Genomic DNA, 16,673 nt, shown 5'->3' on the forward strand with positions numbered 1-16,673 from the left:
AGAGTTGATATTATAAAACTAAAATATCTATTTTAAAACTTTTTTATTTTTTCATTATTTATTTTTTGCTTGAGTTAAATGTAGTTTTGGAGATAAAGAGAATGAAAATCCAAATGCAGTGGTTTTGTGGCTAAGTTTATAAGTTCAAAAGACTATTTTATTATTGTAGTGATAAAGTTCATGTTTATAGAGTCCCTTCTATGGAAGAGTTGATATTATAAAACTATTTGTCTATACCTCATGTGCAACTCTTCTCCTGGTATTGTCAAGCTAAAACTGATCCCTAATATGGGAGGAACAACATTTAGCTTCAAAAGTAAAGAGACAAGAGGTAAGGTATCCTAAGTGCAATGTACTATGGTCTAACTGAGCTAGTATAGAAAAATGTGAAATGCTCAGCAGTGTAGCCATGTATCAAATTGTGTATTTAATGTTTTCTATATAATTAGATGTTGCGATATTTATCCTCTGTATATTTGATCTTTTTAGCCACCCAAAGTCTCAAATCAAAAGACCAAAATATGGTGATAGTAGCACATTGCCATAAATGAGAAATTTAAAGAGGAATACCTTCTTCATAATATTATCCATGTCTATTTATATGTCAGGCTTATTTTAACATAAATGATTTTTTTCTCAACATTATCCTTATTTGAAAATTAAAACCTTATTTGAAGGCCATGATTGATTGATTGTAATTTTCCATATTTAACATCCTCTGCAAAGTGCAAATATATTCCAACAAGAAGTTGTTAGTTCTATATTTTTTACTCTATTCTTCTTCTTTTTTCAATCTATTGTATTTGGAAGCATTCCAAAATGGTAGATATGTTTAAGATGAACTATAGAGCTTTCTTACGGGGAAATGTTGAATAGTGTTTCATTCAAAGCTTACCTTAACATGTCCTCCATTTTTTTCAAATATAACTATAGTTAGGAAATATTATAGAAAATTAAAATCTCCTAGTCCTAGTCATTGGTAATTGAGTGTGGAGGTGGATTTACTTTTTCAAGCCTAGACTTGTAGCCTGCCTTTGCCTAAAATTTGGAATAAGTTGCATGATACTAGAAATTAAAAATTTGAGCTTGTAACCAATGAGATTTTTGAAAAGGTCCAATCATTCTTACCTGATTTTTATCATTTGGCTATTATGAGAAGGTATATCTAATCTATGCTAAATATTTTTGCTGATGGCATTCCCTAGTGTTTCCTTACTATATCAACATCGAAGTAGGAAAGATCTTGATGTCCCAATTAAAATTGGTCACAATCCTTAGACAAACCCAAGAATGGTTCTTTTCCTATCAAAGATAAAATAATTTTTGTAGGCTCTAATGAATTAGTAACTACTGAAGGTTCTAATGCTCCTAATGTTGAATGTGACTTCTATGCTTGACCTAGGATATTCCTTGAATCAAGATGACTTAAATATGACCTTTGAGACCATGATATTGAGATTTATGAAGGCTCTATGATGTAGGAGCATCCAGAGGTATAAGGGCAATCCTGTGTCACCCAAAAAAAATGTACTTAGACTTAGTTTCTATTTCATGTCTTTACATTTTTGGATACCCATTTGGCTCAAATAAAGGTTCCAACTCTCATAGTTCAACTATCAGTGCGTTTGAAAATCCCAAAAAAATAGGAGCATGTATTTGGGTCATCATTCCAGTAAACTAGAAGGTGTGAATTGGCCAGATAAATGTAATCATGATTTAGAGAATTCTAGAAAAAGAATCAGGTCAATAGGCCCCACGGTTTGAAAGTTATTGCAGTTTTTTAGGTTTTGGAGACCTCCTAAGAATGCTTCAAAGTCAGGTTTGGGGGATTAAATGACCTTGAAAAGGGTTGAAAAATGGGGGATGAGCAAAGCTTTCCAAAAATGTAAACGGTTCGTCAATCGGAGCTACGGTTCAAAAGTTATGCCTCTCGAAAGTTTGGTTACCGTTTTTGGATTCTTCTAGATTTGCACCGACTTCTAACGTAGCTTCCAGAACCTTCTATTTTTTCAGTGGATGCCTACTAGCACTTTCTAGAATGTACTCCTAGTCCTTAACCCTCTGAGGTCTATTTAAGGAGATTTTTGGCATTGTAAAAGGCAGTCCAGAGTGGAGTTTGAGAGGAGGTGCTAAAAGGAGAAATATTCTCTAGATTTATACTATTGTAAGCCCTTAGGGCATGTTCTGAAGTTTATTTTCTCTGTACTATTTGTACTAGCTTATTTTATTAGTTAATATAATTTCCCTTTTCTATGTGTCCATTCTATTCTTGGGTTGTGTCCCCATCAAGTGGTATCAGAGCGGGTTTTCCTGAGTGTGTAGACAGAGCGCCGACTGTGAGGCAGTTTGCACCAGGACTATGTGGTTGTGGGTTTGAGTTAGAAGATGCCTCCACGAAGAGAGCATGGCTGAAGGGCCAGAGCTATTGATCTTGAGAAGGTTAGAGCTCTCTAGAGGCAGGTACAAGCATTGCAAGAGGAGCTTCGTAGAGGAGCAAATGTTGCCGCAGGTGACAATAGTGAGGATGACAATGAAGAGGAAGTAATGGGACCAGAAGAGGAAGTTGACGACAAAGTTCTGAATCCTATAGAGGAAAGGCTTTTTAGGGCCATTACTAAGTTTGGGAAAAGACCTACAATTGAAGTGGGTATATTTTCAGGAAATTTGAAACCAGATGAGTTGATCGATTGGATCAATGAACTGGAAGAATACTTTGAGTATGAGGATATAAGGGACCCAGATAGGGTTAAGTTTGCAAAGGCCAAACTGAAAGGCCATGCCAAAATCTAGTGGTAGGAGGTTCAACTGGAAAGACTTAGAAGAGGAAAGGAGAAGATCACAAGATGGGATCGCATTGTGGACAAATTGAAGAAGTAGTTCATTCCTGTGGACTACGAGCTTGATCTGTTTAAGAAGATGCATGGGTTAAAGCAAGTAGGAAGATCAATCTAAGAATATACAGAGGAGTTTTACCGACTCTTGATTAGAGTGGGGCATGCAGAAGCAAATAAGGAGAAGGTTGCTCATTATATCAGTGGGTTGCAACCTAGCATCCAGGAGGAATTAAGTCCAGTAAGAATGACTAGTGTTGAAGAGGCATACCAGTTTGCCCTATGAGTTGAAGAGAAAATGAATAAAAGGTTTGAAGGAAGACAAAGAGGGTGCAGTCAAGGAGGAAGGGGAAGAGGTAGATCATCTGGAGGCTACAATGAAACCCAAAAGAAAAATGAAGATGTGGGTACTAGCAGAAACCAGAGGAATGAGGGTTTCAACCACTCCCATGATCAAGACTTTGGAAATCAAAGAGGAAGAGGTAGAGGACATGGACAAGGAAGAGGAGGCTTCTGTGGTACCTATTTCCATTGCAATGAAGAAGGTCATCGTGCCTTTGAATGCCCTCAATGACAAGGAAGGACAGATAGGAGAACTGAGGGCCAAGCTAGGGTTGCTCATGTGGATGAGGATGCACAATCATCACATTCAGAGGATGCAGAAAGAGGAGAGATCTTCGTAAATGAAAAATTCCTACTAAGTGGTGAAAATGAACCAGGACAATGGAGGAGTTTGTTCCGTACCAAATGCAAGTGTGAGGATAAATGTTGTGATGTGATCATTGATGGTGGTAGCACTGATAACTTGGTATCAGAAGAGATGGTCTCTAAGCTGAAGTTCAAGAGGGAGAAACGTCCCCAGCCCTATCAGATTTCTTGGGTAAAAGATGATCATAAGCTCCTGGTAAGTGAACAATGTTTAGTAAAATTCAAAATTGGTAGTTACCATGATGAAGTTCTTTGTGATGTTATTTCGATGGATGTTTGCCATCTATTATTGGGTAGACCATGGCAGTTTGATAGACATGTAGTGCATGATGGACATGCAAACACTTACTCTCTGACAAAGGATGGAGTTCACCACAAATTGAAGCCCATGAAAAAGGAAGGTGAAAAGGTATGTAGTAGTGCTAGGATTTGTCTTGTTGATGGAAGGAAGTTTTTAGATGGCATGAAACATCAGCATATGTTCTATGCTTTGATTCCTAGGAAAGATAAAGAAGGTAGTACTGAAATACCACTTGAAGTTTTAGATTTACTAGGGGAGTTTGGAGATGTTATCTTTGATAATGTTCCAGATGGATTGCCACCAGTAAGGCAAATTAGCCATCAGATAGATCTGATCCCAGGAGCTAGTTTGCCGAAGAAGGCTGCTCATAGGATGACTCCTATTGAAATAGAGGAGCTAAATAGATAGGTTCAGGAGTTATTGAGGAAGGGCTTGATTCGAGAGAGCCTGAGTCCATGTGTAGTACCTATAGTACTTGCACCAAAGAAGGATGGAGAGTGGAGGATGTGTATAGATTCTTGAGCTATAAATAGGATAACCATCAAGTACCGGTTTCCTTTACCAAGGATGGATGATCTTATGGACTGCTTGAGTGGAGCTCTGTACTTCACAAAGATAGATCTGAAGAGTGGCTATCATTAGATATAGATTTGAGAAGGAGATGAGTGGAAAATAACCTTCAAGACCAAGGAGGGTCTTTATGAGTGGTTAGTCATGCCCTTTGTATTGATGAACGCCCCAAGCACCTTCATGCGGCTCATGAATGAGGTACCTAAGAAGTTCTTGGGAAAATTTGTTATTGTCTATTTGGATGATATTTTAATTTTCAGCAAGACTTTGGAAGAACATTTACTGCATATTCGTAGTGTCCTTGAAAGGCTAAGGGAAGAGAAACTATTAATTAATCTAAAGAAGTGTGTCTTTTCAAAAAGGGAGTTAGTCTATTTGGGATTTGTTATATCACCTGAAGGTCTCAAAATGGATCCAGAGAAGGTAAAAGCCATCTTGGAATGGCCTACTCCAAGGTCTGCTACTGAGGTAAGATCATTTCATGGTCTAGTTAGTTTTTATAGGAAGTTTATTAAGAATTTTAGTGGCATATGTGCACCCCTAACTGATACAATAAGAGGGGATAGAAAAGAGTTCAAATGGACTGCAACAGCTGCGAGAAGTTTTGAATTTCTGAAGAAGAAGGTGACTGAACAGCCTGTGTTGGCACTTCCAGATTTTAGAAAAGTATTCCAAGTGGATTGTGATGCTAGTGGTAGTGCTATTGGGGCTGTATTAAGCCAAGAAGGTAAGCCTATTGCATATTTTAGTGAAAAATTGAATGATGCAAAGAAGAAGTATTCTATTTATGATCAAGAGTTCTATGCAATAGTTCAGGCCTTAAAGAAATGGAGGCATTATTTATTACCAAAGGAATTTTTTTTGTATATTGATCATCAGGCATTGTAGTACCTAAATAGCCAAGGTAAATTGAATCAGAGGCATATGAAGTGGGTAGAATTCTTGTAGAGTTATACATTTGTGTTGAAGCATAGAAGTGGAAAATCTAACAGGGTTGCAGATGCACTAAGTAGGAGACAGTCACTGCTTACGACAATGCAGGTTGAAGTAGTTAGGTTTGATGAACTCAAGAATTTGTACCCCGAGGATCTTGATTTTGCTGAAGCATGGAAAGATTTTAAAGAGCCTGTTGCTATAGATAGAACCAAGTGGTTAGATTATTTGATTCAGGATGGCATGTTGTTCAAAGGTAGTCAATTGTGCATTCCAAGGAGTTCCATGAGGGAAAATCTGATTAAGGAGAAACACAGTGGAGGGATGGCAGAACATTTTGGTCGAGATAAGACCATTTCCATTCTTAGATAACATTATTTTTGGCCTCAAATTTCATAGGATGTGAAGAAGTTTGTACAGAGTTGCCAAGGGGTTTAGTCACAATACTGGTCTATATCAGCCATTGCCTGTTCCATCAAAGCCATGGGAGGACATAAGTATGGATTTTGTTCTTAGATTGCCAAGGACACAAAGGGGTAATGACTCAGTATTCGTGGTGGTTGATAGGTTCTCCAAAATGGCACATTTCATTCCATGCCACAAAACTCATGATGTTGTCCATATTGCAGACTTGTTTTTCAAAGAGGTGGTAAGACTACATGTTCTTCCAAGGAGTATAGTTTCTGACAGAGATACTAAATTTGTGGGGTATTTTTGGAGGACATTGTGGAAGAAGTTGAGAACAGACTTGAAATTCGGTTCCACGCATCACCCACAGACTGATGGCCAAATAGAAGTGGTAAATAGAAGTCTGGGCAATTTGCTGAGATGTTTAGTTGGAGATAAGCCCAAGGGATGGGATTTGATTCTACCATAGGCAGAGTTTGCTTATAATAACTTTGTAAATAGGAGTACTGGAAAATCACCATTTCAAATTGTATATGGGAATAGCCCAAGGACTGCACCAGAATTGAGGAAGATAGAACAAGGGGAGAGGACAAGTGCTGAAGCTGAGGAATTTGCTGAACATATCAAGCATCTACATGAGGAGGTTCAAGCACACCTTATCAAGATGAATCAAGAGTATAAAGCTAGGGCTGATCAAAGGAGAAGACATAAGGAATTCCAAGTAGGGGATCTAGTCAAGGTGCACTTACGAAAAGAAAGATTTCTAGTTGGTACTTACAACAAGCTGAAAATGAAGAAATTTGGCCCCTAAAAAGTTTTGAAGAAACATAACTCAGGAAATGCATATGAGGTGGAGCTGCCAGATGGTATTCACATTTCTCCCATTTTCAACATTGCAGATTTAACAGAGTATCATGATGATGGTGCAGATGAGGAGCTGGTTTTAGAGCCATGTCCAATTCCTTCTTCTAAGAAGGAGGAGATAGAAGACATTCTAGATCATCGTGTGGGTAGGAGTACTAGAAACACGCAATATGAAGAGTATTTGGTCAAATGGAAAGGATGGCCGATCGAGGACTCAACTTGGATTTCAGTAGCTGAGGTTTCCCATTTGGGATTTCCTCTACCATCCATAAAGTGACAGGGTCACTTTTCAATCTACCCTGGGTGTCTGATGCAGGAGCATCCAGAGGTATAAGGGAAATCCTGTGTCACCCAAAAAAATGTACTTATACTTAGTTTCTGTTTCATGTCTTTACATTTTTGGATACCCATTTGGCTCAAATAAAGGTTCCAACTCTCATAGTTCAACTATCAGTGCGTTTGAAAATCTCAAAAAAATAGGAGCATGTATTTGGGCCATCATTTCGATAAACTAGAAGGTGTGAATTGGCCAGATGAATGTAATCATGATTTAGATCATTCCAAAAAAAGAATCAGGTCAATAGGCCCCATGGTTTGAAAGTTATTGCAGTTTTTTGGGTTTTGGAGACCTCCTAAAAATGCTTCAAAGTCAGGTTTGGGGCATTAAATGACCTCAAAAAGGGTTGAAAAATGGGGGATGAGAAAAGCTTGTCCATAGGGCTATAGAGCGCTTTGAGAGCTTTCCGAAAATGTAAACGGTTCGTCAATCAGAGCTACGATTCAAAAGTTATGCCTCCCGAAAGTTCGGTTACCGTTTCTGGATTCTTCTAGATTTGCACCGACTTCTAACATAGCTTCCAGAACCTTCTATTTCATCAGTGGATGCCTACTAGCACTTTCTAGAATGTACTCCTAGTCCTTAACCCTCTAGGGTCTATTTAAGGAGATTTTTGGCATTGTAAAAGGCAGTTCAAAGTGGAGTTTGAGAGGAGGTGCTAAAAGGAGAAATATTCTCCAGATTTATACTATTGTAAGCCCTTAGGGCATGTTCTGAAGTTTATTTTCTCTGTACTATTTGTACTAGCTTATTTTCTCAGTCAATATAATTTCCCTTTTCTATGTGTCCATTCTATTCTTGGGTTGTGTCCCCATCACTCTAGACTTAGTGTTGGCATATGGCAAGGGTCAAGAGGGCCAGATCTAACCTTTACAAGATCCAGCTAACCAGATGTTGGCTTAGCTACATCATGACATCCCAAAACATGATGGAAAGGGAAAAGTGGACCCAACCATGATTATTGTGTAACACCATCTATTTGAGAAGGAGTTGCACCAACACCAGCCATAGATTCAAGTGGTGTTGCTTCATTCAAGTTGGGAAGGGTATTAACAAGCCTAATTAGTATTCCATTTTTAGCAAAAGTTTGATAGAAATCATTCCTTAGAGTAGAAATCAAAATCTTGAATATTTTCCACATGCCATAAATTTCCAAATGTACCATTTCCCTATATTTTTAATAATCTATTTCTTGAAACCCAACTAACACAGAAAATGTCTCACACACAACAAACATCTGTAAGGTCAGTAGACTTGTTTTACACAACTATTGTACAAAATATGTTGTCTGCATATGGATTTCTCTTGAGTTGTTAGGTGTTAACCCATGCCACCTGAATCATATCCATTAAAGATGTTAACCCGTGCTAACTAAAATAAATATTTTATGAGCAGGACACCTTGAAACATTGCAGCAAGTTTCAGGCATGTTGACACAAATATATCCTCTAATTATTATGGTTTCAACAAGCTAATCAATATGCTTACTTCTACAACTTGTATAGGGAAAATATATGTGTGTTCCCATTTTTCCACAATGCCAAGTCCACCTATTCTAATGTCATCCTCTTTAACAACATCCATCATCAAAAAAAATAAAGCATTTTCATTTTTCATTTTTCCTTTGCCATCAATTTTCTTCTAAGCCATCATTTCTCTCATTTTTTCTCCTAGATCATTTTTCCAATATGTAGATAAATTTGAACTACCCAAATTCATTTGAGAAGTAGGTGTAGCATATGAGCTAGATGTTTCTGCAATTTTTGGTTCTTAATGACTATCTAGAGTTTCCTCAAATAAGTCATCCAAGGAGCTATCTACAACTCTATCACAAAACCTACTTAGCATCAAAGATGATGTTTCATTTTAAGCCTCCTTTGGAAGCTTTGATTCTACAACCTTTTGCTCATAACTGCCAACATTAATGCCATTTTCTATAGCTTTATAATAATGTGATGACAAAGATTTCTCTGTAGAAAGAACTTTTGCATTCATCTTCAAATTTCCATTGGATGTTGGAGAGTCTTGCTTTTTGAATATAGCCATTTCATCTAGAATCTTTGCATTTGACAAAGTTGCACCAATAATTCTACACACATTTTGGTGTTTCTTCCAAAGAAAACTCTTGTTGATAAAATTTTGAATTAATTAATAATTTATAAGGAATATCCAATGATGCCTCTTGTGCCAAGGCTTGGTAACTCTCCCTATCAATAATGCCATAGGTAACTCTTCTTTATAGTTCATGATATTTAAAAAAAAAATTAAATGGTTTTTTTAATGATATTAGATGGTGATATGTTGTTGTTAAGAATGTTCAAGGTCAATATGAAGTAGAGAAAACTAAGAAGGGATATTGCTAACTAAATAGGGCTATTAGTTTTCTGAAGATAAAAATTATCGAACAGTTATTAGTACAAGAAAGTTTATGCTTCATGCTCAAGCATATGGTGATCAAAATATAAATCATTCTTTTCTCTTTAACATGGGATTTCACAATTCATGAATGGGAGTCCATGCTCAGACAAATATCATCATCAAATCTCAAATATGTTTCATCCTCCAATGTATGATGCACTCTGTGTTGGTTTCCATGCTTGCCAAAAGGTAGATAATAGATATTCTTATTCTGATGTTGCATCTGCTACCTCCACATTAAGGACACTTTAATACTTCTACTACTACCTCTAATAGTTTGATTGTGATGATATACCATGGTGCTACTTATCCATTTTCTTTGCATGTTATTCATCTTCCACTTTTGAATGTTCTTCATCTCTAGCATCACATGTATCTGATGTGTTTTCACTTCTCCAAATGGTGGTGATATGGGAGAGTCAAATCCATTCTACCTCCATCGAAAACACCTACTCTTTTTACTCTTGCACTCTATAGGATACAGTCTCATATTGTTGAGTTCATACAAATCAAAACTTTATATATTATAAACACATTTATTTCACAATCATTTCTTTAATAATGAAGACATTTTTGAAGGTGTTGTAAACTATATAGTGAAAACTCAGATATTTATTTGGATAAGAAAATCTTTCTAGGTGTCAAACTTCCTTATTTCAATATCATTAATTGCACTCTTCTAGTTTCTTTTTAGATAGGAAGGATAATGTGTGTAGAGATGACTCAAAAATATGAGAACACCATTCATGCTTCACAAACTTCTCCATTCTTAGATATCTATTAGATATCTATGTCATAGTTTGAACATTTTTACCAGTATCCATCTGCTTCACATACTGCCAATCCTAATGAAAATGCCTCAGAGTTTCTATTCATGCTTTTCTTATCAGGACTATACATTCTTCAATTTGATATATACACTTAATTCTATTAAAAAAATTCTTAATGCGAGAAAAATTTAATGTTTTATATGAAATGCATAGTAGTCTTAATGATTAGAAAATGATATATGAATTTGTGGTATTCCTATTTGTATGTAGCTTATATCCTTCTTTAAATCTTAAGGTTCAACTAACTAAGATGACACAATGAAGCTATTTGGTTCTCCGTTAAATACATAATCATATGCTCTTTGACAAATTCCTCAACATGCTTTGGCATTTTAGTTTTTTCATCAGTGACAAAGCTCAACAATCTCTTGAATGCCCTAGACATAATTCTTACTCCTCAAATGGATTTTCAATTTTTTTTTGAAAAAATAGGGGTTCATCAAATTCATCATTTATTATTATAGATTAATTGTAATATGCTTACTAGAATTAGCTAGAATTTAACATCAGTTCATCACTCTTTGACCCCTTGTAGAATTCAATTTCTTTCTTAAATTTGCATTTTTTCATAATATTTTTTTTTATGGTTGCTCATACTAAATCTTCATGATGACCAAAATAGATTTTTAAGATGACAACTAGGTCAAGAGATAATGAGTTTCTAGAGGATGGAGATAAACTTGAGCTAGGAATGTTTGTAGAAATGTTAGTGAAGAGGCACAAACCAAATAGTTGTGACTCTATAAAAAGTTACACTTTAAACACAAAATCTCTTCACATAAAAATCATTAACATCTATTTGTAATTTGGGAAATTTTCTTCACACTATTTATATTTTATTAAGGAATTGTATGCACCAGTGGGAAATAGTTTTGCCTTAATTATCTAGTATTCGTCACTCCATTAGCCTACCACAAAAAACACAAGAACATTAGACTTTTATAATTAAATACTAGTTGGTATTAATAGGTCATTCAAAACCCTTGTGTGGGAGGCTCCTATCTTCTACTCTTGGGTGATGCTTGATGACCAAATTATTGCACAAAAGTGTTCATTCTGGATGCATGCTTAGATATCTTCCTATGTAGTAATAATCACATATCATTATTAACAAATATTGTCCATTACAGTCTTACCTATCTACAATGCCTTTGTGTCGATCCTTACCTCTTCACACTTGCATAGACTAAATTCTTCCCATTTCATACTCTTAGACTTGTGATAACTAATCTTTGCAATGATTATAGAAATTATCATGCCATGGTGATTCACTTCCACATACTAGGCTCTATTCCTTCCTTCTATGGTTCTAGAGGATATAGTCACTCAGTTCTCCACCATCATGGGTGAGAGACAACTTGTTGTATACCAAGCTCTTCCAGAAAAACATTTTTGGGCATATGTAAGTGGTTCATGGCATGAGAATAATTTTTTCTAATTCTTTAAATGGTTCACACATTTTCTTTGTTTCTAGCACTGACTGTATTCACCACCATCTGAACCTATACATAATTGAATTGATTTTAATCGCTCCTTATTATGAGTGGGTTCACAATTATGAATATGTTATTTTTAAATGTTAGTTAAATAAAAAATTGCTCTTTTTATAAGTATTTTTTCAATATTAATGAGACTCGATTACAGATGCCCAGATTATATCCGTCATCCTTATATAATCATTTTATATTTGTGTGTTTTATTTTTCCCAAATACACTCACCAAGTATGATCTATGACTTTTCTTTCTTCCTTCTAATTTATCGTTTCCTTCTACCATTGAATGGATACTTGCATTTATATGTTCTTGACAAATAATTTTCATTGCAGCCATAGTCTCCAATTTGATTGAGGCAATATATGGTACTTAGTGACTTTGTTTTGGCATTTCTAACAATCTCTACAATAGGGATATACTCAAACCTTCATCAATAATATTAACTTGGCTTCCCTATTTACTTAGCTACATATATATCAGGTACTGTGGTGGTAACGTGAAGATAATAATTGTCAAGTGAAGACATCAGAAGGCATGTTCATTAAAATTCCTATGTTTTACTTCTTTCTTGCGAACCTTGTCATTAATTCTTCTTTGATGCCTATGTTGGATTTCTTCTTGTGAGAAATATAAATTTAAATTTAAACTCACAATTCAAACCTAAACCTAAAAAATTTTACTCGGCTCATAAAAGATGCGTGGCACATGAAGGTGCCAAGTGCCAGTTTTACTCAACACTTGATGATGTCGAGTGGTAGGTTGCTCAACACTTGATGGTGTCGAGTGATAGGCAATAGGTGCTGAGTGAACTCGGCACAAAGAGGAGCTCGACACTTGATAGGTTGGCAGCAATAGATGCCAAGTATGCTCGGCTCCAAAAGGAAATGCTTGGCAACAATAGATGCTGAGTGAGCTCAGCTCCAACTAAAGTTTATAACTTAGAAAATTCCAATGTGAATGCATTCACCATTAAAACTAGAGAGCCAAAGCTTTAAGCTTTCAAAAAAAATTCTCAAATGCAACATACAAGGGAAGATCAATAGAATCAAGTATGCTTGCTTGCTTTCTATTCAATCTTTCATTAAACTATTACAAAATCTGGGAGCATTCGGCTTCAACTAGAAAGCCCTAAAATAATCCTAAATTGATAATATTTCAAACAACTTTAATAACTTGCAGCTCTAATAGCTGCATACATGAATGGCTGGAGCAATCACTACTTCAATAGGATGAATCAAGCAATAATAAACTCACAGAATAAACAGAGGAGACACATGCAACTGCAGGCACAAACTTCCTTCCTCTTCATTCTCTGCTCAGCTCTACAACTTCTCTATGATCTGCTTGATCTAAAAACTCTACTAAATGAATGAATGAACATTCCTTTTTGTCACATTCCAATTTCCCCCTCTTTTCAAAATTTGAAAAATTTCACCTACCACATTCATGTTTTATGTCTATTCTAGATGTCAGGGAGGTAGGTGAGCATTTAGCTCAAGGGGCAAACATCAACACTGCATTAAATTTTCCAACACTCCCCCTTTGTCCCAAGCCAAACAAAACAAGGATCACAACTAATCCAAATCAACTACACCAAGACTCTGTCTTATGTGCACAAAAGTTCCAATGCCTAATGGCTTGGTGAAAATATCTGCTAGCTGCTGCTCTGACTTGCAAAATTCTATCTTGATATCCCCATTCTCCACCAACTCTCTGATGAAGTGATATTTGATCTCTATATGTTTGCTTCTCCTATGGAAGACTAGATTTTTGGACAATGCAATTGATGAGATGTTGTCACAATAAATTGTGGTTCCATCCTCTTGCCTTACATTCAAATCTGTCAAGATCCTCCTTAGCCAAATTGCTTGACATGCTGCTGCATTTTCTGCTATATATTCAACCTCTACTATAGATTGAGCAACAATAGGTTGCTTCTTGGATGCGCATAAAATTGCACCCAATCCCATATGAAACATGTATCCGAAAGTGCTCTTCCTATCATCTAAACTTCCAGCCTAATCACTATCAATGTAACCAACCAAGTTGAAATCATCATTTGTAGTATATAAAATCCCAAATCCCTTGGTACCTTTCACATACCTTAGGATCCTTTTTCCCACTTGCCAATGGGAATCCTTTGGTGTTTCTATAAATCTGGAAATCAGACTTACTGGATGCATTAGGTCTGGCCGAGTTATAGTCAAATACATTAGACTTCCAACCATACTCTTGTATAATGTTGGATCCACTCTCTTGCTAGAGTCTTCCTTGCTCAACTTCAGACCTACTGCTATTGATGTGGGGGCTGCCTTACTATTCTGCATATTAAATCTCTCCAAGATTTGCCCTGCATATTTTTCTTGAGAGATGAAGATGCCATCATGCATTTGTTTTACTTCTATGCCTAAAAAGTACTTCAAGAGATCTAGGTCTATCATTTTAAATTCACTTTTCATGGCCTCTTTGAACTCATCAATTAGAGCCTTATAATTACTAGTAAAAATTAAATCATCTACATACAAGACAACAATCAATACATTACCATCTTCTGCCTTGATGTAAAGAGTAGGCTTGCCATTGCTTTTGCTAAAGCCATTTCTCATCAAATATGAGTCAATCCTACTGTACCATGCCGTTGGAGCTTGCTTGAGCCCATAAAGAGCTCTCTTCAATCTATATACTTTGTTCTCTTCACTTGCAACTTCATAACCAGGTGGCTGCTCCATATACACTTCTTCTTTAAATACACCATTAAGGAAGGCAGACTTCACATCCATTTGAAATACCTTCCACTTATGCTAAGCTGCAATTGCTATGACAGCACACACAGTTTCCATTCTTGCAACTGGGGCATAGGTCTCATCATAATCTCTTCCATGCTGCTATTTGTAGCTCTTGACTACCAACCTTGCCTTATGCCTATCAATCTTGCCTTCAGCATTGCATTTGGTCTTATAGACCCATTTCACTCCAATCACATTCTTCTTGGGAGGCAATTCAGTTAGCTCCCATGTCTCATTTCTTTCAATGGCATCTATTTCCTCATCCATGGCATTACACCATTTCTTCTCCTTAATAGCTTCCTCAAAATATATTGGATCACTATGAGAAAATAATGCAAAATTAACACTCTCACTATAATCTTCATACCCTTCATCTTGGTATATTTCCCTAAGACTCTTGGTCTTTCTTGGTAATAGGGAGGAGAGTGTGGGATTAGAATCTTCATTTTTGCTGCATTGCCGACTAGGTCAATCTTCACTGGTACTCAACACTGACACTCGGTCATGCCTAGAGGAGCTTGACAATGTCTAAATCTGCTTGCCTTTTCTTCTATTTTCTCCTTCTTCTTTCTATTCATCAGCATCTTCTTCATTCATAATTGGCACTTTACTAGAAGTGCTTGGTGACTCATCAGTTGAACCATACCAAGATTGATTTTCAAGAAATTCCACATCTCTTGAAAGCATCATCTTGTTGTTCAATGGGTCATACAATCTGTATGCCTTTGATTCTGGGTTGTACCCTATGAAAATGCATTTCAAACCTTTGTCATCAAATTTTTTCCTTTTCTCTTTAGGCACATGTGCATATGCTACACATCCAAACACCCTTAAGTGTTCAATTTTCCATCTTCTTCGTGACCATGCTTCCATTGGAATTCTATCATAGACTGCCTTTGTGGGACACCTATTAATTAGGTAAACTATTGTTGCCACAGTCTCTACCCAAAATTCAATTGGGAGACCTTTCTCTTTCATCATACTCCTTGCCATTTCTACAATGGTCCTATTCTTTCTTTCAGCCACTCCATTCTGCTATGGTGTATAGCTGGCTATGAGCTCTTTCTTTATGCCATGTTTCCTACAAAAGTTTAGAAAAGAATTGGAGGTATACTTGACTCCTCTATCTGATCTTAGGACCTTGATATAGTGTCCACATTCTCTTTCAACCTAGGCCTTAAATTCTACAAATTTATCAAATGTTTTAGATTTATTCTTTAGAAAATACACCCATGTCCAACAACTAAAATCATCAATGAATGTCATAAAATAAGTACTCCCCCCAATGGAAGTAAGTTGCATAGGATTGACTAGGTCAGTATGCACTAACTCTAATTAATATCTAGTCCTCCTAGAATTTCTTGAATTAAAGGGAAGCCTATGTTGCTTACTCAAAATACAAGCCTCACACTTGTCACATGAATTTCCTATTCGTGGCAAACCTTATACTATTCTTTTATTTGACAATAAATTTAAACCAGCATAGCTAAGATGACCATGCCTTCAGTGCCATAGCTATGAGGGGTCTTCAATCACACTCCTTAGAGCTGATTGTGTGTGAGTTGTAGCACAAACTTGAGATGACAAACATGTCTCTATCCTCAAGGGAAACATTTTGTTCTTGGTCATTTGAATTACTGCAAGTAAATTCTTGCTCCCATCCTTTTCATGAATGACACATGTGTCATTTTCCATCAACACTTTGTATCCATTTTGAATGAGCTGACCAATGCTCATCAAATTTTGCTTTATACCAAGGGTGAGATACACATTTTGTATTTCCCTTTTCTTACCTTTCTTGGTGCGGACCATAATAGATCCTTTGCCCACAACTGGTAGGGTTCCATTGTTACCCATTTTAATTTTTGATTTGAAACTCTTGTCAATGAATGAAAACAAGGTTTTATTGCCACTCATGTGGTTGCTACATCCACTATCAAGGTACCAAACCTCAGAGCTTCCTTCTTCACCAACATTACACATGATGAAGGCAGCAACATTGGGTCCACTTCCCATGTTTACATCAGCCACATTTGCTTGTCTTGACTAATCATTCTACTTCTTCTAGCATTAATTTTCATAATGCCCATATTTATGATAGTAGTAGCATTCTACATTACTCTTATTTGAGTTGTAGTTTTTCTTACCTCCTCTTGAGGTATTTTGTAAGCTACTTGCTCCATCTGCTCTATC

The sequence above is a fragment of the Cupressus sempervirens genome, chromosome 10 (assembly GCF_028749045.1).
Source record: "Cupressus sempervirens isolate cs-2001-9-10 chromosome 10, ASM2874904v1, whole genome shotgun sequence".
Lineage (NCBI taxonomy): Eukaryota > Viridiplantae > Streptophyta > Pinopsida > Cupressales > Cupressaceae > Cupressus > Cupressus sempervirens.